This window comes from Anolis carolinensis, chromosome 1 (assembly GCF_035594765.1).
Source record: "Anolis carolinensis isolate JA03-04 chromosome 1, rAnoCar3.1.pri, whole genome shotgun sequence".
Taxonomy (NCBI): domain Eukaryota; kingdom Metazoa; phylum Chordata; class Lepidosauria; order Squamata; family Dactyloidae; genus Anolis; species Anolis carolinensis.
Genome location: NC_085841.1, coordinates 44,429,175 through 44,454,097, shown reverse-complemented (window position 1 = coordinate 44,454,097; position 24,923 = coordinate 44,429,175). Strand labels below are relative to the sequence as shown.

Here is a 24,923-nt window from a genome sequence, read left to right as displayed (position 1 = left end):
GTTGATCCGGCCCTGGAGACTTGAATTCATTTAGGGTAGCCAGATGTTCCTGGACAACTTGTTTCCCTATTTGGGGTTGGATTTCCCCTAATCCTTCATCCACTCCATGTTGCTGAGGTTGAGGCTGGCTTTCCTTTTGTGAGAAGACTGAGGCAAAGAAGGCATTAAATAGTTCTGCCTTTTTCCTATCCCCTGTCAGAATTTCCCCATCTTCTCCTCGCAGAGGCCCTATCGCCTCCTTGTTCTTCCTTTTCCTATCAACGTAAGCAAAGAAGCCCTTTTTATTGTTTTTAATGTCTCTGGCAAGCCTGAGATCATTTTGCTCTTTAGCCTTGCAAACCTTTTCCCTACAGGAGTTGGCTATTCTTCTTTGATGATTTCTCCCTTTTCCCACTTCTTGAGCATGTCTCTTTTGAGTCTTAGACCAGTTAAAAGTTCTTTGGACATCAATTCTGGCTTCTTTGCACTTGTCTTTTTTTTCTGCATTTGAACCTTGAATATTTCACTTTTGAAAAACTCCCATCCATGCTTAACTCCCTTGTCTTTTAGTATTGGAATCCCACTCAGTATTTCCTTCATTTTTTGGAAGTCAGCCCTCCTAACGTCCAGAATGCGGGTTTGAATTGTCTTTGTTTCGGCCTTCCTTTGTATCGCAAACTGCAGGAGCACATGGTCACTTGCCTTTAAGGATCCGACCACTTCAACTGCACTGACCTGATCCTCCGCATTTGTTAGGATGAGATCAAGAGCAGCCAATCCCCTTGTTGCCTCTTCTATATATACATGAGTATATGTATGTATATGTATATGATAAGCAAAAGGCTTTTTGTAAGACTCTAATCCAGTTGTATTAAATGATTATAAAATAGAATATTCAAACACCAAGGGTTCTATGCTTGAACTACTACAGGTGAAAAAGAACCAATATGTTTATTCTTTTTAAGAAACCATGCAGTCCACATTAATCAAAATTGTTTTGAGTGCCTTTGATTTTTCTTGTACGCAGATTTTTTTTGCACTTTTGAGTAACTGCATCCCCTACCTTCCCAATCAGTTACTATCAAGAATTGTGTTCTACAAATATAAATACATGTCATATTAAAAGTGCCAAGTATCTCATGTTTAATCTTTGTCATCTCCAGTTTGCAGTCATCATGGTGCTCTCCAGTGTTTTGCCTCATTTTCATTACTGCCCACCACCAGCAATGGGGACTGAAGCACCACTTCCTCATTGTGCCACAGGAATATAGAGTGCTGCTAAATAGCAAATGTGGGTCAAAGTTTAACTGAGGGGGGAAAGTTGGGGAGGAGCAACTGCAAAAGAAAATAAACAAATGCATAGTTATTAATAGTAAAGATAAAGGTTAAAATTAGGAATTTGCACTAAAAGCTGCCTTCACTACAGAGAAAGAATAAATCATGAGTACATTCATATTTGGAAGAGGGAGATAGAGAGAGAGAGAGGGAGGGAGGGAGAGATTGAGCTTGCATGGCTGAAGTAGAGAAAAAAGGGAAAAAACCTTGGGACAAATTGATGTGAATACTATCCTTTTACAATCCTTCCACTTTACAAAACAACAATAGTTTGTAAGCCTTTTCTTATTTTGTTCTTGCATGCAAATGTGAATGATTTCAAGCATTTTCTGCTTGCTGCTCTTCAATAACTATTCACATTTTGGCAGGATTTTTGTTAAAATCAGTTTTATACACAAATATACTTTTTACTGATAAAACATTGTTTTTTTTATACAAAATGCTATGTTATGTGGAAAAGACAACATTTTTCCAAGGAAACTGTTCCTGTGCAAAACAAAATGTAACATTTAGCATAAAAAATAAAAAGGAGAAGATAACTTAAAGAGCAAAGAATCTCATAGTTGCACCTCATTTCCACTGTCTTGGCTGAGGATCAGAAGGCTTACAAGTATTCTTTACACCTCTAACCTAACGTTATAGCAGTTAAAGTAGTGTCACACTGCATTAATTCTACTGTGTATACGTATTAAGGCTGAAAGGGGGTGAAATAGAGAGAAACTAACACTGACAGATTTGTCCATTTCTACTGAAGGCTTTTGTCTGACTGATGTAGCTATTGTATCTGAAAGAAAGCAGATAGCCTGAAATTCTATTGATCTGCACTGGATTCCTTTTCTTTTCTTTTCTTTTCGGGGGTGGTGGTGGTGGTGGGCTGCTTGAAGTGTGGGGCTCCAAGACCCTATGTGGACCCCAATCTTTTTTTTAAGAGGAAGGTCCTTTTGAGGGCCATTGTGGAAATTCTGCCACATTTTTAAACATTCCTGGCCTGATTTTAAACAGAGACCTTTTCTTTTTAAACAGTCAGTTTGGAGCAAAGCACCCTCCACCCACACACATTTAAAACATATCAGGGGCTATCAGGTTGCTTCATCATGGCCATAGAGGACACTTGGGGGAAAATTTCAATTTAAAAAAAATGCCATGGAGTATGGACCTTTATGGCAATTATTATGCCACACTGGCTAACTGGTCTTATTCCAGAAGAGCACTGACACACACTCATGGATTATCCTTTCATCTTTACATATATTCCTTCCTCCTGCATGGACCAACAGTAAAGTTTGCTGCTTTTTGCAGTAAAACTGGTGGTATATGTGGACTTTGTTGGAACAGATTTGGAGGCCATAAAAAGAGTAATGAGGATGTAAACAGTTCTTGGGTTGTGTGTTGACCTCTTCTGCTCAATATGAGTCAAACAATGAAGCAGGTGAAAGACTGGGCAAAGTGATTATATTATCTGCACTAGAATTTGTTATGCTACTTGAAAAAAGAAGAAAGAGAGGAGGAGGAGTAAAGGTATGGTGATAATCAAGGCTAGAGTTTCTCAAACTGCTTCTCCAGATATTTTGGAATTTAGCTCCCACAATTCCTAACAATTTTTAAGCTACCTGTGATATCTGGGAGTGAAAGTCCAAAACACCAGGAGGAGCAGAGTTTGGGAACCACTGATCTTGACAAGCACCCATGCCCAGTCACTTTTTTCAAAATGTTACTCTCTTAAACATGCCAGATGTTAAAGGGGCAGTCGGATAACTTTTAATAGTGTTTGTTGTATTTAATTTCCCAAATATGCAGATGATCCTGAGGCATAAACACATATGGTCTTAAACAGTTAGAAGATCAGTTCTTTAAATGGCATATAAGCTGAAGCAATGCAGAACCGAATAGAGTTGTAAGGCCACCTTCCTAAATAAGATTCCAAATTGCTGGGATAAGGTCAGAAGCAATTCAGAACTGGATAGAGATGCCAATGAAATTTTCCAGTGCTGAGAAAGCAAACTCTAGTATCATAAGGCAAGAAGGAAAAACATTGGATTGTCAAATGTGAAAGAACCTGACGAAAGAATCACAGACTGACAAGACTCTTCATAGTTCTGGGCCTAATCTACACAAAGTCTGCATGTGATTATTGCTATAGTTCAGCTCAACTAAAGAAATCTTGGTGTCTTGGTTTTTAGGCCTGTTATTTGGGGTACTGATTCAAAAAACTGCATTGGATAGGTCACACCAGCTCTAATTTCTTAGATATGATTATCATGATTTTCCGTGGGTTAGCAGGTGGTGACTGGTACATGGCTCACAATTTGTATCTCAAAAAGTAGAGCTGATGGGGGAAACTGATGTCATTTATTGGAATGAGAAGATCAAATATATTCTAAAACAGGGCACCAAAATTTATGCTGGCAAGTGCAATTATTCATAACAAACATTTTACAAACACATAACTCCATCACTAAGGCCTGAACAAGTATCATTACCTCTGCCATAAATTTATGAATCAATTAATAAACAAATTTTTATCCAAAATTCCTGACCAACAAGGTTGTATTGTTCTCCCTTATCACTCTTTAAAATATATTTAATGAAAACTGACCAATACGAATCAAATTCTGATCTTTTGATTTCCCCCCTAAACATCCTCATTTCTATTTATAGTTTATCATTTAAGGCTATGTTCCATACCTCCCCATACCATGCTTCCAACGTGAGATTGGTTACTATCTTCAAATTCCTTGCAATTATAAGTCTCACCACTGTGAGTAAAATAATCACCAGATCTTTTTTTTTTTTTTCATTTCTAAGTTCAGCTTTGTGGCATCCATTAGTAATGCTAACCTAGCATCTGGGGCTAATTTTAATCTTATAATGTTGCCTATTTCCTTAAACATATTGTTCCAAAATCTCTTCAGCTGGGGGCATTCCCACCATAAATGAAAATATGTCCCTTTGTGCATGCCACATATCCAACAGTGGTTATTTTGCTTCTTATCCATCTGGTGCAATTTAACCATTGTGTGGTATACTATCTCCATATGACTTTATATACATTTTCTTTTAATCTTATTGACAGATTCTTAACCACTCTCCACTTTAGAACCCCTTTTCAGCCAAGATCTGTCAATGGCCCTAGATCTCCTTCCCATACCTTTTACTAACAACTTCAGTTCTATTTCCTTGCCTATTAATCCATTGTATATTTACCCAGTTAGTTCTTTCCCTGATATTTCTTGCTTTTTAAGCTTAACTAGCCATTCTTCATATTTTAGCTTCCATACCATTCCTTATCCCATTTACACACATTTCCTACACACTCTTGTATTCAGCCAGAATTCTGGGCTGGCAGTAGATAAAGTACTATTTCATTTGTAATGGGAGGGAAAAAGGGGTTGTCTTTCTTACCCTCACCAGCCAGGAAATATGCTCTGCTATTCTTCATAGATATGATAGGATCTTGTGAAATGTACGTTTTCCAGGAATACTATACTGACTATTAAGAAAACATTTTTCTTATTATTTCAAATGAATCTGAAATGAGCTGGGGTGGAGCAGAGGCTATCCATCACTTGAACTGGGCAATTGCTCTCCCCATAATTTCAACAGGAAAATGGTTCGAAACTCATGAACTGATGATGAATTCATTCTTGGTATTTTCATTTGTACAAATAAAATGATAAGAAGATAGGAATAACAAATGAGGATATTATGCTGGTAAATAATATACAATTAAATATTTGGGTTATGTATAATTTGGAACAACATGTTCTGGCATCAGCTGAACACTTTCTCATATCAAAGACTGCCATCCAAATACAGTTGACTGAAAATATTTCAGAACCTTGTTCTATTTCATTCCCGATATTAGCAAGCAGCATGCCAACCAAAACAGCCCATTGCAAGTTGTTTCAATAAAAGATTCAAGCTTTGTAGATAAGCATCAGCAAACTCAAAGTACAAAAGCCCATTAATGTCTCAACTTTACTGTCATTTGCACAGCGAGCTTGAAAGATTCCTGCTACTGCATTGTAATACTTAGCATTTATATAACCTTTTGGAGTATTCTAAGCATTTCACATGCTGAATCTCATAGCAATCCAGAGTATAATCCCATAAGAAAGGTTAATATCTACTTTCTTCTCATTTGAAAGACTGAGAACAAGAGAGTGTGGTCACTTGAAGTCTACCTGGTGAAGTCATTGGAAATCTACAGTACAATGTCATAGATACAATGCTAAATTACTCTTATTCCTATGTGTGTTTGTTTGCCTCCTTGAAGCTTTTGTTAATTTTACTACTTTAAAATTCAGGAGGATATACTTCAACTAAAGCGTCAATAATCATAGAAGAAAGTAAGTAATTGCTGGATTTCTCTCATCACACAATTGACTATTTGATAAAACCTATCTCCAAAGTGATACTTCCAAAGTCTATTGTGACCCCAGATGATAGGTTGTAGATTATGTGCACCATGATAATGTTCAAAATATACTGTCAGATAGTAAGTTTTAGAAGACTGAATCCTGTCACTGGATTTTACACTTAATGGCCAATAAGTTGAAAGTTTCGATTTTTCTTTTAGGAGCTTATCTTACTGCACACTTAGATAACATTTCAACTGCCATAGTTCCATTTTGTGGAATCTTAAGATTTAGAGTTGGGCAAGGTATTTAGAATTCTCTACTATATTTCCAGTTAGAGAAGAACTATCTCGCAAAGGACTCAGTGTTCCAAACTACAAAACTCAGAATTTTAAAAGCATGATAACTGAAGTAGTATCAAATAGGTGCAACTGTGTAACCTAGATGCACTTTGATACACACACACACACACACACACAATGCAGACATATAAATTGGCTCACCACACTTGTTGGAGTTAAGAACATAAGACCACTACAAAAGTGGAAAAACCATGAATATATCTAGCCCTGCCCCAAACTTAAATCTTAATACTATTGTCCATATTCAATGCAAAAAAATTTACAGTGCATATATTTTATGTCTTTATGACTTAGTAAACTTGTTTTTAGCTTTTACATTTTCTGGTCTGCACACATTATTTGTGACTTTTTGCTATAGGCCACAAAACTCCAAAAAAAAAAAACAACAACAACAACAACCCCAAAACAATCACATTTAATTATTATTGGCAAACTTGAAAATAATTAAATATTTGAAAGTTAAATGTGTGAAAGTTGGAGTTTAATTGTACTGCTGTTCATAAAGTCAGTGTTTGTTCATTTGGAAAAGGTTTGACAAAGAAAAAAAGAATGATAATAGTTCACCTTTATACATGATATTCCCCGCCTGTGTTATTCTCACAGCTGTCTTTGAAGAAATTTAGACAAAGACAAGAATGTATTGATGTTGGACTCAAACTGTTCTAACATCCAAATAGTAGCTACTTTGACTAGGAATGAAGGCAGTTGTCATCTTATGACGCCTGGAAAGCTATGCACTGGCTATTGGTGCCATAGGCCATTGCAGTTGACTCAAGCTGAATATCTGACAAGCACCACAGCTCTGACCTTATTTGTCCACCAGCAACGGTGGTAGTCATGTGTCAACAAGGTTGTGAGTGCATTCCAGGTTTTAGTTTAAACTTTAAAGGAGGTATCCCAAACATGCTGAACTTGTTTGGGGGAAAAAAGTTATGTGCTTTGGATAGTTGAAAACTCAGAATGGGTTCAGCAGTTTACTGACATAAAAGCTGTGAGGCTCCAAGGCTCTCTAGTCCTAGTCTAATGCAATCTTGATCAGCAACACCAAACTAATTCCTTATCAGTTGGCCGTGTTTTCAAATTTTAGTTTTTGGAGATGCCAGCAATGCAGTAAAACTAAAAGGGTGATTATATAAATCCTCTTCACCTGTACAAGGGGAAGATTTCATTAATTGACAACTCCCTACCAGCCTCTATAATTGTGGAATAGGCCACATGATATTATAGAATTGTGTGAAACATTTAACCCTCAGTGTTGACTGTAACTTATACTGTACTTGCGAGACATGCCACACACCAGACTTTAGTTCACGAATCCAATGACAATACTTAGCTATTTCAGAAATCAACACACATGTCTCTACTCCACTTAATATTATCAAGAAGAAGTTATTTTAATTGTTCTTACAATTGATTGTAAATGTTTTTAAATTACTGTCTTTGGAAGCTGTCATGACTCCCACTCTGGGATGTATAACATCTTGGGCTTTGCTTTTATTTTTTAAATAAAAGGACTGTTTGTAAACATAGATGTGCCCACTGCACATACGCATTTCAGTTGTTCAAAGCTTACAATTACTTGGAGAGTTTTAAAACTTCAAATTCATTTCTGTGCACTGAAATATGATATCGAATGAGGAACTATTAGCAATAAAAACATGGGCAAAATGTTCCCCATGTTTACCAATCACAAAAACAGCCAATCAGTGACAAATCTAGTTCTCCCTTTTGCAACGGACATGAAAGCCCAGACAGCACAGTTTGGTCTTATTTCTGTGCCAACCAAAAGAACTAGTTGACAACACAGCAGGGTACATAACAAGCCTCAGATGTACTCCTCAAGGCCTCGCCTAGAAGTACTCAAGATTATATGCTTGCCTCAAGCACTCATTGTCCCCAATAGCATCATGCAAAAAGAAGTCCTCCTCCACTATAGGATTGAAGTGACATCCTTTAGACCTCATCCCGTGTCACCAGGCAAAACAATTTAGTGGTTTTCAAATGCAATCACATGCATTTTGCAAAGAGTAGGTAGTGACAGACAGCACTAGCAAGGCTGTAGAGTCACCTTGGATTAAGGGGGAGTCGTTTAGAATCTACCTCTCTGTCCATCAAAGCACTTAACTTATTGCCAAGGTTGCTTTAAAATTCCATTTCATCAACAGCCAGTCTCCTGATTTATCACAACTTTGTCCTTTCTATATTTCTGCCCCCACTTTCCAACATTCTCCAACCACCCCATCCTAATTCACATTTTGATCAGAATCTCACTTTTGTCCAATCTGTCTGTCGGAATAGAAAACTCTTCACGTCAGGCATAGTGTAACTGGTATGCCCAAAGTGCATGACACATGTATGAGGAGAAATATGCAATTGTTAGAAATTGCTACATGTAATGTCAGTGCCAGCTCTACTATTTGACAGAGTAAGGCAGTTGTTCCAGGCAGCAGATCTGAGGTCATAAGAAAGAAAAAATGAGAGTGACGGTTGAGAGGTTTTTTTTTACTTTGTCTGCCAAACAAATTGTATGGACTACAGTCTTAAGTAGCACACCTTGATAGATGAATGCACCTCAGACAGCCAGAAGTCTAGGTCCAGCCCTGAAGTATACTCTTTCATTGGCTAAAAACCTTCCAAAACAGAAGATTGTCTATAATAGAAGAGGGGACAAAGCCTATGCATTTACAGTAAGCCCCCCGTAACTGCAGAACCCAATATTTGTGGTTACATTTACCCACACATGTGGGAAGAATACTAGGCTTGTGCATTTGTATAGAATTGCTATCCTTTTCTGTTTGTTTCATTTGTAAGGCCTCCGTTTTCATTTACAAGTGCCTTCCGTAAAGGGGCACCTTTGAAAATTGGCATTTTCGTTCTGCATCCAAAAATATGAAAAAAAATTGGCTCATTAGCGCAAATGGGCAGGCTTCCTCAGGCTCCCCTTCCCCTCACCTTTAGGGCTAGAGGGGTGAAAATTGTCACACATGGAGGGCACATCTACCACTCTTAGCCCACCAAGTTTTATAACATTTGGATCATCCCCTGATTTTTAGGGATGTTTTTTCTTTCTATAAATAAAATCTCCTTTAAAACATTCCCTCTTTCTCCCCATTGACCCTGCTCTCTAACATCTTCAGAAGCAGCAGCAGGAGGAAGGCTGGGCAAACACCATTCCTTCCTTCTAAATGTCAAAGATGCTCCACACACCACACACACAACCCAGTGCCCAGTGATGGCAATGGGGGGGGGATTCCCCTCGCCTTCCCATCATTTTTGGCAATGGCGTGGTTTGTCTTGGGGCTGCCGCCTTGGATCTTTGTTTCCTCCTGCTGCTGCCGCCGCTGCCTTCTTCTTCTTCTCCTCCATCTCTCATGCAAGGAAGGCACCTTCAGACCCTTCCTTTTCCTTTTTTGTACCTCTTACCCTCTCCTCCTCCCTCCTCCTTGGCTCTTGGAGCTGCTGCTGCTGCTTACTCTAGAGTAAAAGGCATGAAGAAGGAAGAGGAAGGGGCTGGAGAAACAGAGGCAGCAGCAGCAGTGACCCAAGGCAGCAGCTCCAAGAGCCAAGGAGGAGGGATGAGGAGCCACACACTCACCAAGGCATTTTAAGGAGGCTTCCCACTTCCAGATAAGGAAGAGTGATAACCTCCTGGAAGAGGAGAGTAAACCTTTAGTTTGATGGGGGATTAATAAAAAAGATTAAACTTGTTCATGAAAAGCAGACAAGGAAATGGTACCTGCTCCTGTTTTCTTTTATTTTGAACTAATTTTCTTTCTGGGGGGGGGGGGTGTTCCCATTTCATGCTCCCATCCAAAAAAGAAAAAAGAAACAAAAGAATGAATGAAACAGGAGAAACGGGTACAGCACACACCTCTAAAGAATACGTCTCTCTATGAACCTCTAGGTCCTCCAGTGCAACTCTATAGCATGCCGTGACCGAAACTGAGGTAATTCAATGGCATAATTTCCACAGTTTCTCATAATGATGATCTGGGCAGGGATGTATCTCTTGCAGACATGCAGAAGAAACTGAGTATAAGAAAAATAGATCAGGGTGTTTATAATACTTGCCTGATCAACTCTATTACTCACTGATTTCGTATGGCTAGGAACACAAGGAAAAGAAGCATTTTGCTAAGGGAAAACTGGTTCAATAATTAACTTATCTGCCTTACAATTCATTAGCTACATTTCAATTAACATATTTTGACCTTTTGACCATATACACGTCTCATTTCCTCCTATCCCTGCAAAAATGCACAATTAAAGATAAACCAGGAAGCCTGTAATTGAGTATTCACCATTAACATTCACAGAAAACTAAATTTTGTTAATAAAAGGCTTCCTGGTTTTATCATCATTTATATGAGTAGGCATAACACTGGTATCCATGTTAATCAAAGGACTTTTGTATATTTCAGCAAAACAAACTGAGATATGATCATTAGAACTAGTTCAGTGACAGAAGATTTTATTTAATATCTGCTGAAATCTTTGGATAAAATCTAGCCATGTGAGCCAACAGCACTGAGCTCAGAGCTGAACCACATGCTTTTCTGAACATGACCCATTCCTACCAGGTCAATCTCTGATTAATCATTATGCACTTCAAGTTCCATTGGCTGAATATAATTGTACAATAGTCTTTTGCTGGCACAGTCCCTTCTGATGCTAATATTCTTTAACCTTCCATCAGTTCAGGACATTTCCTGTGGTCACAGAAACCCAGCTTTCAAAGCAAAAGTAGAGGAGTCATTACTATATTAATGTCATACCAACTACACTTAGAAGTCTGATCTGGAAAAGAAATTGTGTCCTACCAGTTTATCGAAAAAAAAATCCTTTGACCTTGAGAATAGGTGCATTGAAGTTTAGGTGTGTTTTGCTCCCCAACCCTCTACTGTCCTGGGAAGGAGTTGATGGCATCTATGGGGAAATCAGCTGAAAAGCATATCAGATGACAGTGTGAAAGCAAGGCATGACCTTTCCGTCTATCTCCCCAGGAAAGGTGCAAATTTGAAGAACTCCTACACTTTCATAGCCCTAATCAGAAGAACAAAATAGCTTCAGGTGCCTGTTTCTCAGTCTTTCAGTCTCTCTCCTTCACCCCCCCCCCCTTCTTGGTGCCAATCACACATACACACGCACACGCTCACACACACAACACAGATGGGGGGGGCAGAACATGGAGAAAAACCTCAAACACTTTGAAAAAGACTTCCTGCTACTGGAGGGTACAAACAAATGTCAAGCTGACACAATGATATTCAGCCTCCTTTCATAAAATAAACTGTTAGTGTGTTATTTTCTCTGGATGCTGAAAAACAGGGCTTCCTGCAGAGGAAGACATTAACATGGGTGGCACACTCACTTCAAGGATTTATCTTATCACAATTTCTCTTGCAAAATGAAAAGGGCAGAACTAAATCAGAATATCTCACACTAATCATACGTTCACCACCTTGGGGTTGTTGCATGGCAGAGAGATTTTTCAGATTTCTTCTCTTCCCCTGCTCCGAAGGAAGACATTTAAAAAAGAGAGTTCTGGATGCTTAATTGGGGGGGGGGGGGGGAGAGACCAATTAAGAAGAAACAAAATATCTGGGTTTTATTATAGGAGTGTGCCTAAGTATAGGATAATTATTTAAGGCATTACTCCAAGCTTGATACTACTGAAATTTGGAACAGGAAAGACTGGAGAATAAAAGTGAACTCACCCCTGAAAGTATCAGTCTGGAAGGGGACAGGTAAACATTTAAAGAAATGTGCAGCTATAGCCCCACTGCTACTACTCTGGTAGATTTTCTTGGTACTGTGTATGAGACTTTATTGCACTATTTCTTTTTTCATTCAACACAGCAAATTCACTCTCCAGCAACACTGTTTACTGAGTAATAATTATTTTATTCAAAAACATTAATTAAAAATAATTACATACATAAAATGCATATTTTCTAGGACATTGCTACTCAATGTGGTGGTCCATAGACAAATGCTGATTCCCAAACCACTTGCTGCAGGTCTTTTAAGAGCTCACAGAGAAGACTGAAAAGGTTGTAGGCAATGGGCACAAATATGGTGCCAGTCCTTACCAGATTGCATAGTTTAAGAAACACTGTTGCCTCTTAACTACCCATGGAGCAAACTATGAGAAGCAAAAATTATGTTTGACAAATCTTATTCCAGATCAAGTGAAACTGATCTATAGAACTGATTTTTGGTCAGTGAGGTAGGCAACACATTTTCTGCTTCCCATAGACCAGAGCTGTGGGTTACCAAGAAAATAATACATTTTTTCAGTACAGAAACTGGAGTCCCTGGTGGTGCAGTGAGTTAAACCCTTGTGCCAGCAGGACTGCTGACCGACAGGTCGGTGGTTTAAACCCAGTAAGAGCGGGTGAGCTCCCTCTGTCAGCTCCAGCTTCCTATGTGGGGACATAAGAGAAGCCTCCCAGAAGGATGGTAAAACATCAAAACATCTGGGCATCCCCTGGGCAACATCCTTGCAGACAGCCAATTCTCTCACACAAGAAGCGACTTGCAATTTCTCAAGTCGCTCCTGACATGAAAAAAGTACAGAAACTTGTATATTCATTCACCACAAGTAGGCTGAAAGGCTGCTTTCTACTGAAAAAAGCAAATCCTAGATAGGTTATGGGGGTAGGGGGAGTTCAGCTCCCAGAACACCTTGGGGAATAGCATGAAGACACCCCAGGGCCCTTCCAGGTAGGACTTTCACCTAAGGCATCCCGACGGTGCCTCAGGTAAAAGCAAAGTAATTTGAGACAAAGCAGGTAAATTACTTTTATACTCCAATAGATCTAATGTTGTATAGGGCCAGTGGGGACTGACCCACTGGATTGCCTCCACAGTCCTGGGGTCAGTCCCCACAGCCCATCTTAGTTCTTTGTGCTTCCATAAGCCTGGAGAACTGAGGAGGACACCCACCGCTTTCCCCCCCCCCCCCAAAAAAAAAAAAGCCTTAAAAGAAAATGAAAACCTACCATGCCATCATTAGGCCTCTCTGGAGGCCTCCTGGAGCATACCAATGACACACCTGCAGGGGAGGGGTTGCTTTTTTCTTTTAAGTTTTTATTTTCTTTTAAGCCTGGGGGGGGGGGTGTTGGAGTGGCTCCATTCCAGCACAGTGGTTACCATGCTGGAATGGGTACAAGCCCCCAGGAAAGCCTGGTTTTTTGGGGCGCACATGGGGACTTAAACCCACAATGAACTAGGTTTCTTAAACCCGCTTTGTCATGAATTTAAACCCTGTCCGGAAGTGCACTCAGAGTTTTCTGGTAACTGTGTTTTATATATTCTAGGATCTACGTGCAAGGCACCTCCTAAGTTAAGATATATAGAATTAATTACCAAAATAACTGAATAAGGCTAAAATCCTGCATTTTAATTGGTAAAGGGAAAAAAAATATCCAGGCTGGATGGATCCTCCAATATGTCCATGAGTGCAAGATCACTAGTTGGTCTTGAATGTATGGTTGGAGCTGAGGTCTCTTCCACACTGCCCCTATATCCCAGGATCTGATCCCAGATTCTCTGTTTATCCCAGGTTATCTGGCTGTGGGGACTCATGTAATCCAGTTTAAAGCAGATAATCTGGGATCAGATTCTGTGCTATAGGGCAGTGTGGAAGGGGCCTAAGATGACTTCAAAACAAGCCAAGCCATGTTGCCTACCTCTTCTTCCATGGTCACATCCCCAACCATCACATCCAACAATGAAATCTCTTTAATGGTTAGGAAGGACCAGGAAAGCGACTCAGAAACTGAGATTTTCTCCCAAGATTAAAACTTAAGGCTTTGAAACTTTTCATTATTCCTATGGGACCTGGAAAATATCACTGATATGACAGAACCACAGTTTACATAATGGCTGCAATAATGTTTGCAGAGATCCTGACTGCTCTAGAGTTTTCTCTCCCTTCTCTGCAATCATATGTATTCATTTATTTTTCATTTATTTGGAACTGCATGACCTCATTTCCTTTATTAAAAAAATAAACCCAGTACTACTTTTACCATAAACAGTTCTGTAAAAACACATCAAATCTAGCAAACAAAATAAGAAGTACTAAAACCCACTATATACAATAAGACCTAGTGTGAGATAAAACAGCTCATGCATTAAAAAACAGGGGAGACACATCACATCTAAAATGCATATTCTTTCTTATTTGTGTTGTTGTCAACACATCTTTGATGTGGGTAAGGAGTACTTTATATCTCTCCCCCCCCCCCCCAAGCATTTATGATTTACATAACTGGCATGAAAGAGCCACTATCTTCCAGATTACTTCATGACATTTCTTTGTTTTGTTTTGTTTTTTTTATTTTGTATGCCCAAATTCACCTTTCTTGTGTGTAATTTTCTGAGGCCACAGACAAGGGATGGAAGGGGTTAAAACCAAAAGCGGAATGCATGTTCTCAGCCTCTCCAACATACTAAAATAAGATTATAATAATTAAACCAGTCACTTGCCACTTAGACCTCTTCTACACTGCCATATAATTCAATTATCAAAGCAGATAATTCAGATTATCAAATCAGATAATCCACATTATTTGATTTGAACTGGATTATATGAGTCTACACTGCCATATAATCTAGTTCAAAGCAGATAATCTGGATTGTATATGGCAGTGTAGAAGGGGACTATGCCAATTGAGGGTGCATCTACACTAGAATAATTGCAATTTGACATCACTTTACTGCTATGGCTCCGTGCTATAGAATCTTGAGTGTTGAAGTTTTAATGGTTATTTGGCTTTGTCTGCTGAATACTGTGAGTGCCTCATCAAACTACAACTTCAATGATTTCATAGCATTGAGCAATGGCAGTTAAATCGGTTTAAATTTGCATTAATTCTGCAGGATAGGTGCACCTGTATGCCATTCATATGTTCTCCCCCTCAAAAACAGGACAAATACTGCCACCCATTGATTACTAAAGAACGAACCAAAACTAGAATCACAAAGTTGAAAAAGACTCAAGCACCATCTACAGTGCAGAAGGGCTGCGGTGGCACAATGGGTTAAACCCTTGTACTGGCTGAACTGCTGACTTGAAGGTCAGCAGTTTGAATCCGCGAGATGGGGTGAGCTCCCATCTGTCAGCCCTAGTTTCCCACGCGGGGACATGAGATAAACCTCCCACAAGATGGTAACACATCCGGACATCCCCTGGGAAACATCTTTGTAGATGGTCAGTTCTCTTACACCAATTCTCAATTCACTTCTGACACAATAAAAAAAAATCTGCACTGCCATATAAAATCCAGATTATCTGCTTTGAACTGGATTGTATGGCAATGTAGACTCATAATCCAGTTTAAAATAGATAATCTGGATTTTATATGGTAGTCCAATTTCATTCTGTCATGCAGAAACACATAATAAAAGCACTCCTGACAGATGACTGCACAGCCACTGCTTCAAAATCTCCAGCGGAGACTCCACCACACTCTAAAGCAGCATATTTCACGGCTATACAGTTCTTCCAAATATTCAAGTGGAACTTGGGCCCAGCTGTGGCACAGCTGGTTAAGTAGCCAGCTGCAATAAATCACTCTAAGAGGTCATGAGTTCGAGGCCAGCCCGTGTTGGGGTGAGCACCCAACAATTAAAATAAAAAATAGCCCCTCCTCGTTGTTGACTTAAGCAACCGAAAGATAGTTGCATCCATCAAGTAGGAATTTAGGTACCACTCTGCAGGGAGGCAAATTTAACTAATTTACGACACCATAAAACTCGTCCAACTCCCGTTTGGAATGAGGAAGTATCTATCAAGATGCCACAATGGATGATGAAGCAGCTGCTCCCCCTGTGACCGAAATCGAGCATCCCCTCAGGAAGCTGGAATCTGGAGAATGTTGAATCGCCTCTGCGTCTCTGTCTCTGTCTCTATGTTTATATGGCATTGAATGTTTGCCATTACATGTGCACATTGTGATCCACCCTGAGTACCCTTCAGGGTGAGAAGGGTGGAATATAAATACTGTAAATAAATAAATAAACTTCTATTCCTGAAGTTTGAATCCATTGTGCCATATCCTAGGATGCATCTACGCCAGTGTTTCACAAACTGTGCTCCTCCAGATGTTTTGGACTTTAGCTCCCAGAAATCCCAGACAGCCTCCAAACTGTTGGGAATTGTGGGAGCTGAAGTCCAATACATTTGGAGGAGCACAGTTTGAGAACCACTGATCCACACTGCAGAATTAATGCAGCTTGATGCCACTAACTGGCAGTAGTTCTACAAGCTCTTTAGTCTTCTTTGTCAAAGAATGCTGGTGCCTCTACAACTTCCATGCTTCCATAGCATTGAGTCATGGCAGTTGGAGTGGTGTCAAATTGCATTAAGTCTACAGTGCAAATGCACCCCTAATCTCCAGAGCAAGCCTGCTCCATCTTCAATATGACAGTTCCTTAACAGTAACTGGCCTCTTACTAAGTCCATAGCCCACACAACAATAACAGCAGCAACAAGAACAGCAACAGCAACAACAACAACAACAACAACAACAACAACAACAACAACAACAACAAGTGACACGGTGTCTTGCCTGTCTGATCTGTGATTTTTTTTTCAGGATGGTGACTAAGATGGAGAAAGCCAAAGTGGACTTTCTATGACCTTCCAGCCAAAATGTTCTTATGGTAGTTATGCCAACAACGATATCATAGTCATAGAATCATAGAGTTGGAAGACACCTTGTGGGCCATCCAGTCCAACCCCCCCCCCCACCACCACCACCAAGAAGCAGGAAAATCACATTCAAAGCACCCCTGACAGATGGCCATCCAGCCTCTGCTTAAAAGCCTCCAAAGAAGGAGCCTCCACCACAGACTTGGGCAGAGAGTTCCACTGATGAACAGCTCTCACAGTGATGTTCAGATGGAATCATCTTTCCTTTAGTTTGAAGCCATTCTTCCATGTCCTAGTTTCCAGAGCAGCAGAAAACAAGCTTGCTCCCTCCTCCCTATGACATCCCCTCGCATATTTATACATTGCTATCATGTCTCCTCCCAGCCTTCTCTTCTGCAGGCTAAACATGCCCAGCTCTTTAAGCTGCTCCTCATAGGGCTTGTTCTCCAGATCTTTGATCATTTTAGACACCCTTCTCTGGACGCATTCCAGCTTGTCAACATCTCCCTTCAATTGTGGTGCCCAGAATTGGACACAGTATTCCAGGTGTGGTCTGACCACAGCATAATAGAGGGGTCACATGACTTCCCTGGATCTAGACACTATACTATTTATGCAGGCCAAAATCCCATTGGCTTTTTTAAAGCAACATGTAAGTGTGTCTTTATATCTGCTGAATAGATTGTCTACCATGCACTGTGCTATTTCTCCAGGGGGGAAATAGTGCTAGAATCCACTATTGGTGACTTGCACTGAAATCAATAAAGGTTTTGCTGGTGTAAGCATTTTATGACATTGGGCATTGCTCCTGAGGCTGCTGCCCTCTCACCCATGTAATATAAACATTAAGTCAAAAACTTACTTCCATCATTTTTGAATATTCTAAAAAGTAATGCATTCTATGGAGTGTGTAGTTGTAGCTGAAAGCTTAGCTGCTAGGGGTATGGAAGATACCATGTCATTGGGGGGGGGGGAGGTTTCTTGGGATATGGAAATCATAAAACCTGGAGTATTTTAAATTGGTAACACCAATTAGATCAACTTCCTCCCTCCTGACATTCAGAAAACAGCTTAAAGCATGGATATGCGAGCATGGCTGGTTCATGAGGTCATGAAGACCCAGAAGCAACTGAACGAGTAAACAACATGCAAGCAGGCATTCGATGAATGATGGCAATACTCAAGCAGCTAAAGGAAAAACATGGGATTGATGCAATGTCTAAATGATTTAATCTTTTATGAGTATATCTGATGGTTTGTATAGTTTTAATTGATCTCAATCTTACGGTTATATGTCATTGTTTTTTTAGATATGTAATGTATTGTTTTATGCGGATGTGAAGCATTGAATTTTTGCCATGTATTATGTTGTACACAGCTTTGAGTCCTCCCAGGGGTGAGAAAAGCAGTATAGAAATGCAATAAATAAATAAATAAATAAATAAATAAATAAACCTTTTTCTCCCACATGCTTGGTATTTTTGAAAAAGATAGCTATCTGAATGTTCTGTATATGTAGTACAGTTATAAAGAATACTTACAAATGGTCTTGTTCTTGATCAGAAAAGGTCTCTTGACACATTCAGACATCCTGTCAAGAAAACAGTGAATCTCTGTCAGATTTTCTACACTTTTTTTTTTAATCGTAAAAAGCTATGAAGCTATGAAGGAAACGGATTGGTCAAACTTCGAAGTTTATTTACAAGAAGAATTAAGAAGATGATGTATAAACAGATATAATTGGAAGACAGAAGAGTGGAAGTCTATCCTCCCCCTCCCCCCCAATTAGGCTTATTTTCCCTTTTCTTTTCCCCATCTTCCCCTCCCCTGAAGCCCCCCCTTACCCATATTACCTTATATATATAGTTAGAAACCTTTCCCCTTTCCCTGATATCCATAGAGAGTAGATCCCTTTCCTACCCTACCTAACCTCACCTTATCTACCTACCCAACCATACTTACCCCACTCTTCCCTTTAGACACATGATTGTAACAAATTTCAATAAAAATTATTAAAAAAATATTTTCTACACTTCCACCTTTTTGTAAACAAAACAAAAAAAAACATTTTCCAAAAAAAGACTTGGGTTTTGTATCTTCAAGAAACAGTGTATTTGTTGTAAAATATGCTATATTCTGCACAAAATGGTCCTCAAGTAAAACTGCAAAAAATCTTATGATCAGGCTGATTAGAGAGAAAAATTTTGGCCCCTTCTACACTGCCAGATAATCCAGAATATCAAGATAGATAATCCCTGCTTTGAACTGGATTATTTGAGTCTGCACTGCTATATATTTCAGTTCAAAGCAGATAATCTGGATTTTATGCAGCTGTGTAGAAGGGGACTTTGAAACCTGATAGTTTGCTATTACATTTGTAGAAATGGGTTTATATCCCTGAGAGTGCATGTGAAAATACTAGTTACCGTGTTTCCCCGAAAATAAGACAGTGTCTTATATTAATTTTTGCTCCCAAAGATGCTCTAGGTCTTATTTTCAGGGGATGTCTTATTTTTCCATTAAGAAGAATTCACATTTATTGTTGAACAAAAAAAAGAACATTTATTTTATACTATACAGTAGTTGTCATCACAAACCAGCATAACTAGACAAACTGCGAATCCTATCAAGAATTTCTTGTTACTACCATTATTTCTATGTACAACAATCTATGGTATGTACATTTACCGATCCTGCATGCTCTGGTGTTCTGCTCAGTGGGCATGCTTCCAAACAAAACCTTTGCTAGGTCTTACTTTCAGGGGAGGCCTTATATTTAGCAATTCAGCAAAACCTCTACTAGGTCTTATTTTCTGGGGATGTCTTATTTTAGGGGAAACAGGGTAGTGAAAAAAAAATACTAGTTAGTGCTAAGGGCATTGCAACATTTTTTTCTCCTGTTCCCCTTCCTTCCTCCTTATTGTGAGAAGCAAGACTTGACTCAGAATGTGGCTGTGCTATTCTTCAAGATTATAGTTCTCAGAATCCCCTAGTAACCATGGCTTGTGGGAGATGTTGGAAAATTCTGTGAGTTGTTGTTAAAAATGTAAGTTTTCCAAGGTCTGACCAGGCCTAATTCATGGTTAGAAGCCAAGAAAACACACGCTGATTACCATATTATATGGGATACATGTGAAAACTTTTAAACTTTTTATGACTAAGCCATTGATAATCTCAATTTATAATTGATTTAGTTAGGATGTTCTGAATATCCAAGATTTTCTATGGCCAAATGTAAAATCATATATTTGAATTTATAGATACGTAACCACTTTAGCAACAAGTTTGGCCCCATCTACACTGCCATGTAATACAGTTTGAAACTGCTTTATATGGTCAATGTAGATTTATATACTTATCCAACATTCACTTATCCAGTGTTCTGGATTATCCAACACATTTTTGTAGTCAATGTTTTCAATACATCGTGATATTTTGGTGCTAAATTTTTACATACAGTAATTACTACATAACATTACTGCATATTGAACTACTTTTTCTGCCAAATTTGTTGTATAATATGATGTTTTGGTGCTTAATTTGTAAAATCATAACCTAATTTGATGTTTAATAGGCTTCTCCTTAATCTCTCCTTATTATCCAACATATTCGCTTATCCAACGTTCTGCCAGCCCGTTTATGTTGGATAAGTGAGACTCTACTGCAGGGGTCCCCAAACTAAGGCCCGGGGGTCGGATGCGGCCCATCGAAGCTATTTATCCGGCCCCCACGGCACAAGGGCAGAAGGGGGTTGGGCTAAATGACCCAAGGGGTCTCTTCTTCTCTTACAACCCTTATTATTTTTATTATGACACAGCAAATAAGATAGATATGCTGGATTTCATATCACAAAATCACAAGTCGAACACTTCCCAAGTGTCTAGGACTGTGTGATGTATTTTCGGATGATGCGTGCAGATCCCAGTAGGGTGGCCTTTTGCAGCTGGCAGATCGTAATTTTGTCAATGTCTATTGTTTCCAAATGCCGGCTGAGATCTTTTGGCACGGCACCCAATGGGCCCATCACCACCGGGACCACCTGCACTGGTTTCTGCCAGAGTCTTTGAAGTTCAATCTTGAGGTCCTGATAGCGGCTTTTTCCTGTTGTTTTTCGTCAATGCGACTGTCACCTGGGATGGCGACATCAATGATCCAAACCTTTTTCTTTTCCACAACTGTGATGTCTGGTGTGTTGTGTTCCAGAACTTTGTCAGTCTGGATTCGGAAGTCCCACAATATCTTTGCGTGCTCATTTTCCAATACTTTTGCAGGTTTGTGATCCCACCAGTTCTTTGCTGCTGGGAGGTGGTACTTGAGGCATAAGTTCCAATGAATCATTTGGGCCACATAGTTGTGCCTCTGTTTGTAGTCTGTCTGTGCAATTTTCTTACAGCAGCTGAGGATATGGGCAATGGTTTCGTCGGTTTCCTTGCACAGTCTGCATTTTGGGTCATCAGCTGATTTTTCGATCTTGGCCTGAATGGCCTTTGTTCTGATGGCTTGCTCCTGGGCTGCAAGGATCAGGCCTTCTGTCTCCTTCTTCAGGGTCCCATTTGTGAGCCAGAGCCAGATCTTCTCCTTATCAGCTTTTTATTATTTTTTATTTTTATTAATTATTATTATTATTATTGTTAATAATAATAATAATAATAATAATAATAATAATAATAATAATAATAAACATTGAGGCTGGGTAGCCATCTGTCAGGGGTGCTTTGCTTGTGCTTTCGGTGCACAAAGGCAGAAGAGGATTGGACTCAATGGCCCAAAGGGTCTCTTCCAACACTCTTTTGTTGTTGTTGTTGTTGTTGTTGTTGTTGTTGTTGTTGTTATTATTATTATTATTATTATTATTATTATTATTATTATTATTATTATTATTGCTCAGTGGCCAACTATAGTCCAGCCCTCCAATGGTCCGAAGGATCGTGAACCGGCCCCCTGTTTAAAAAGTTTGGGGACCCCTGCTATACTATAATGCCTTTTAATGCAATTAAACTGCATGATACTGTCTACCATATAATGCAGATTCAAACCATACAATTTGGCAGTGTAGATAGAGCTTTTGTGGATGTTATCCTAAGTTCCATGAAAGAAACAACACTGAATAAACCAAGCTGTTAAACAAAGATGTCAATGTGCATATAATAATAGTTCACAACTTGTTATTATACACTATTGTTTTTGCATTTGGATAGGGCACACACAATACAGATTAAATTGTTCCTATAAGACACCAAAGTGATCCTCATCTCTAACATTGCTGGTGCTTTTCAAATAAAGAACACAATGGGCAGTTGAAAATAAGGCAAAACAGCAATTTAGGTCTAATTTGTAGGAACTACAAGAATGCTTTTGTACATAAATGTCAGCATGCTGGAATGCTTAAATCTCTGCAAAACTAAAGGGATGTGTTTTTGCATATCCCTAAGCTCAGTCCTATACCCAGTGATTGCAAGGCATTCATTTTGGTCATCCATTTACATTCTCCACAGCTCTATAGTTTCCTAGCAGCAGCAAGACCCTAATTTCTGCCTTTATTAGGCAAAGTAGCCATATTATATTATATTCTGTGCACAACTCTTCCAGCGCACAAATGCTACCAAATGGCTGATGCTGCTCCCCTTGTGATGATTAGCTCATGCAAATCTCCCACTACATGCATTCATCTGTTTTCCCCAAACAAAAGCAGGTGGTTAGCCATGTAAAGTCAAACATGTAACTGGGGAGGAATATTACACAACACATTTGAAAAAATAAACAGTCTTAAGCCATTTGGTGGATCATTTCAAATGAAAAAAGCAATTAGATTGCCTCTTTTACCTTCCCCCAGCAACTTGCTTTGGGAGGCGTGAGATAGAACTGTAGGCACCATAAGGCTAAATAAAAATACGTTTTGCAAAAAAAAAAAGTTGCTGTTTTCAGCTCTGTGCTGTTTCTTTGGCTTAGACGCCACATTTATCTCATTTGTGGGTGTTTCATCCATATGCACAAAGGCGATGGAAGACACGACCGAGGTATTTGAAAGCACGCACTATTGTTGTTTGCAGTTTCCCCATACCCCCAAAATGTCAAGTTTGTTATGTCGTGTAAAGTCATACTTTTGGCAAGCTGCATGGGGAGTTCAACAACACTGGGGCGGGGGGAATGACTGTTGGTTTTATAAGATGAAACAACATAGTAGTGATTTTAATGCTGGAGAGATCTCAAGACCTTTCTCAGTACACAGTTATAGTCGTGTGATTCCATTTTAACTGTCATGGCTACATTCTGTGGTATCTGGAGACTGGTAGTTTGGGGAAGACTAGATTTCTCTTGCTGAGGATTCCAAATATCCTTCCTTCAACTCCAAATCCCAGATTCCACCAGTTGTCATTACAGCAGTTAAAGTGGAAACAGAGTGCTAATACTTTTGTAATGTAAAATAAGTCCCTTTATTAAAATACCTGCTTGCCTATCGTATTCACAAAAGACTATTTGGGGGTCGTTGCTCATGCTTGACCAACTTCATCTCACATGGGGCTTGTAGGACTTTAAGAGGAAGAGGGCAAGAGAAGAATCATTGAGGATCTCTTGGGATTTTGGAAGACAAGCATAATAAAAATAAAGCAAAATTACCAATCTACAGTGAAGTATGTCCACTCTATATTGAACATACTTCAAATACTATTTGATATCGGAATTAAAGATCTTCTAATATAGGATGTGTAGGAAAAAATACTTTGCACAAAGTTAACAAGAGAACAAAATTTCAATAAATTAAAAAAACTCATACTCCGATTAAACAAAGATACGTGTTTGTATAGCTGCAATATACTATAGCATATCTTCCAACTACTTGCTCCTGCCCTCTTTAAAATTAGTTTACAGCAAATGTGATCATATCAGTTTATTTTTTAATACCTACAAACGTGTAATTCTAATACATTGTGCTTTAAAGGATGGGATCCAGATCATCAATATTTTGTTTTGGAAACTCAATAAAATATCTTGAGGCTTATTGTTTTTCAAAAAGGTTCCAACTGCATTCACAATGTTAGCATAGACAATTATTCAATGTCATATTTTTCAACACTAACAATCCCAAGCCCTCTGGGTAGATAGCAAAAATCTGAGATAGACAGATAGATATCACATTGATTTTAAAACTGCACCCCCCCCCCCGAAATAAACTCTCTAATTTATTTAATCCTGAATTCACTTTGGATTTACTTGTTTATATGAGCACTGGGAAGTGCTTTGAGCAAAGCAATTATTAAGCCAGCCATCTGCTTTCATCTGTATACTGAATAAGCAGAGGTCTCAGAACAGAAGTTGCATTTCTTTTGTTTTGAGTAGTTGCAAAACAACAGTACATCCTCTGTGCTTTAAATATCAACTCCAGATATAACTAACTGCTTAAAGTAGGTTACGATCCCACTCCTAGTTCACATTTAACAGATTTACTACACAGCTATGTAACTGAACTGGGATAAAGCATGAGGCAAACTTGGATTTTCAGAAACTAAAAACTATATAATTATTGACATTTATTGGGAGAATATTTTTGTTCTCTAATTGTCATAGATCGTGCATCCAAAGTAAGAGTTAAAATGAATTTGTAGCCATTCAAAGTCATCAAAGAATTTTTCAGATAAGAGGTGTTTTTTTTTTAACAAAAGTTTCATTGCCAAATTCCTCTAGGGGTCCAGGTCCTTTGGCTTTATTGTTTATCTTCCACACAGATACTAAAATCAATTTCTGAGCCATCTTGAGGTTGGGATGTCCCCAAAACATACACCCTCAATTTGCACTGCAGCATGAATCCAGTAGGTATAGCCAATAATAATAATAATAATAATAATAATAATAATAATAATAATAATAATAATAATAATAATAATAATAATAATAAATAAAAAATAAAAAACTTTATTTATACCCCGCCACCATCTCCCCAACGGGGACTCGGGGCGGCTTACATGGGGCCATGCCCAGAACAATACAATATAACAAAACATAAAAGAACAACACATCATAACACATTAAACAATACAATAGATAATAATATACATTACAATACAAAATCAGGGAAACAATAAAAAACAAGGGTGGGCCACATGAACACTAAGTTAAAACTTGGGGTGAGAAAGAAATAAGAATAAAAACCACAGAGAACAGGGGCATAAGATAGTGGTACAGTCTAGAGGATATATATTGGAGGGGAGCAACAAAAAAGAAGTATAT

At 38.8% G+C, this 24,923-nt stretch overlaps 1 protein-coding gene across 3 annotated transcripts in view; it reads right to left on the bottom strand.

Annotated features, from left to right (window-relative positions):
* lrfn2 (leucine rich repeat and fibronectin type III domain containing 2) overlaps window positions 1-24,923 on the bottom strand; it is a 401,482-nt gene that overhangs the window by 139,621 nt on the left and 236,938 nt on the right. For 2 of the 3 annotated variants that reach the window (XM_062973477.1, XM_062973470.1), the window contains exon 2: window positions 18,239-18,288. The exons of the other annotated variant lie outside the window; for it this stretch is intronic. The gene's annotated coding sequence lies outside the window, so the exon portion shown is untranslated. The remainder of the gene's footprint in view (window positions 1-18,238; window positions 18,289-24,923) is intronic. 3 annotated transcript variants of the gene reach the window in all.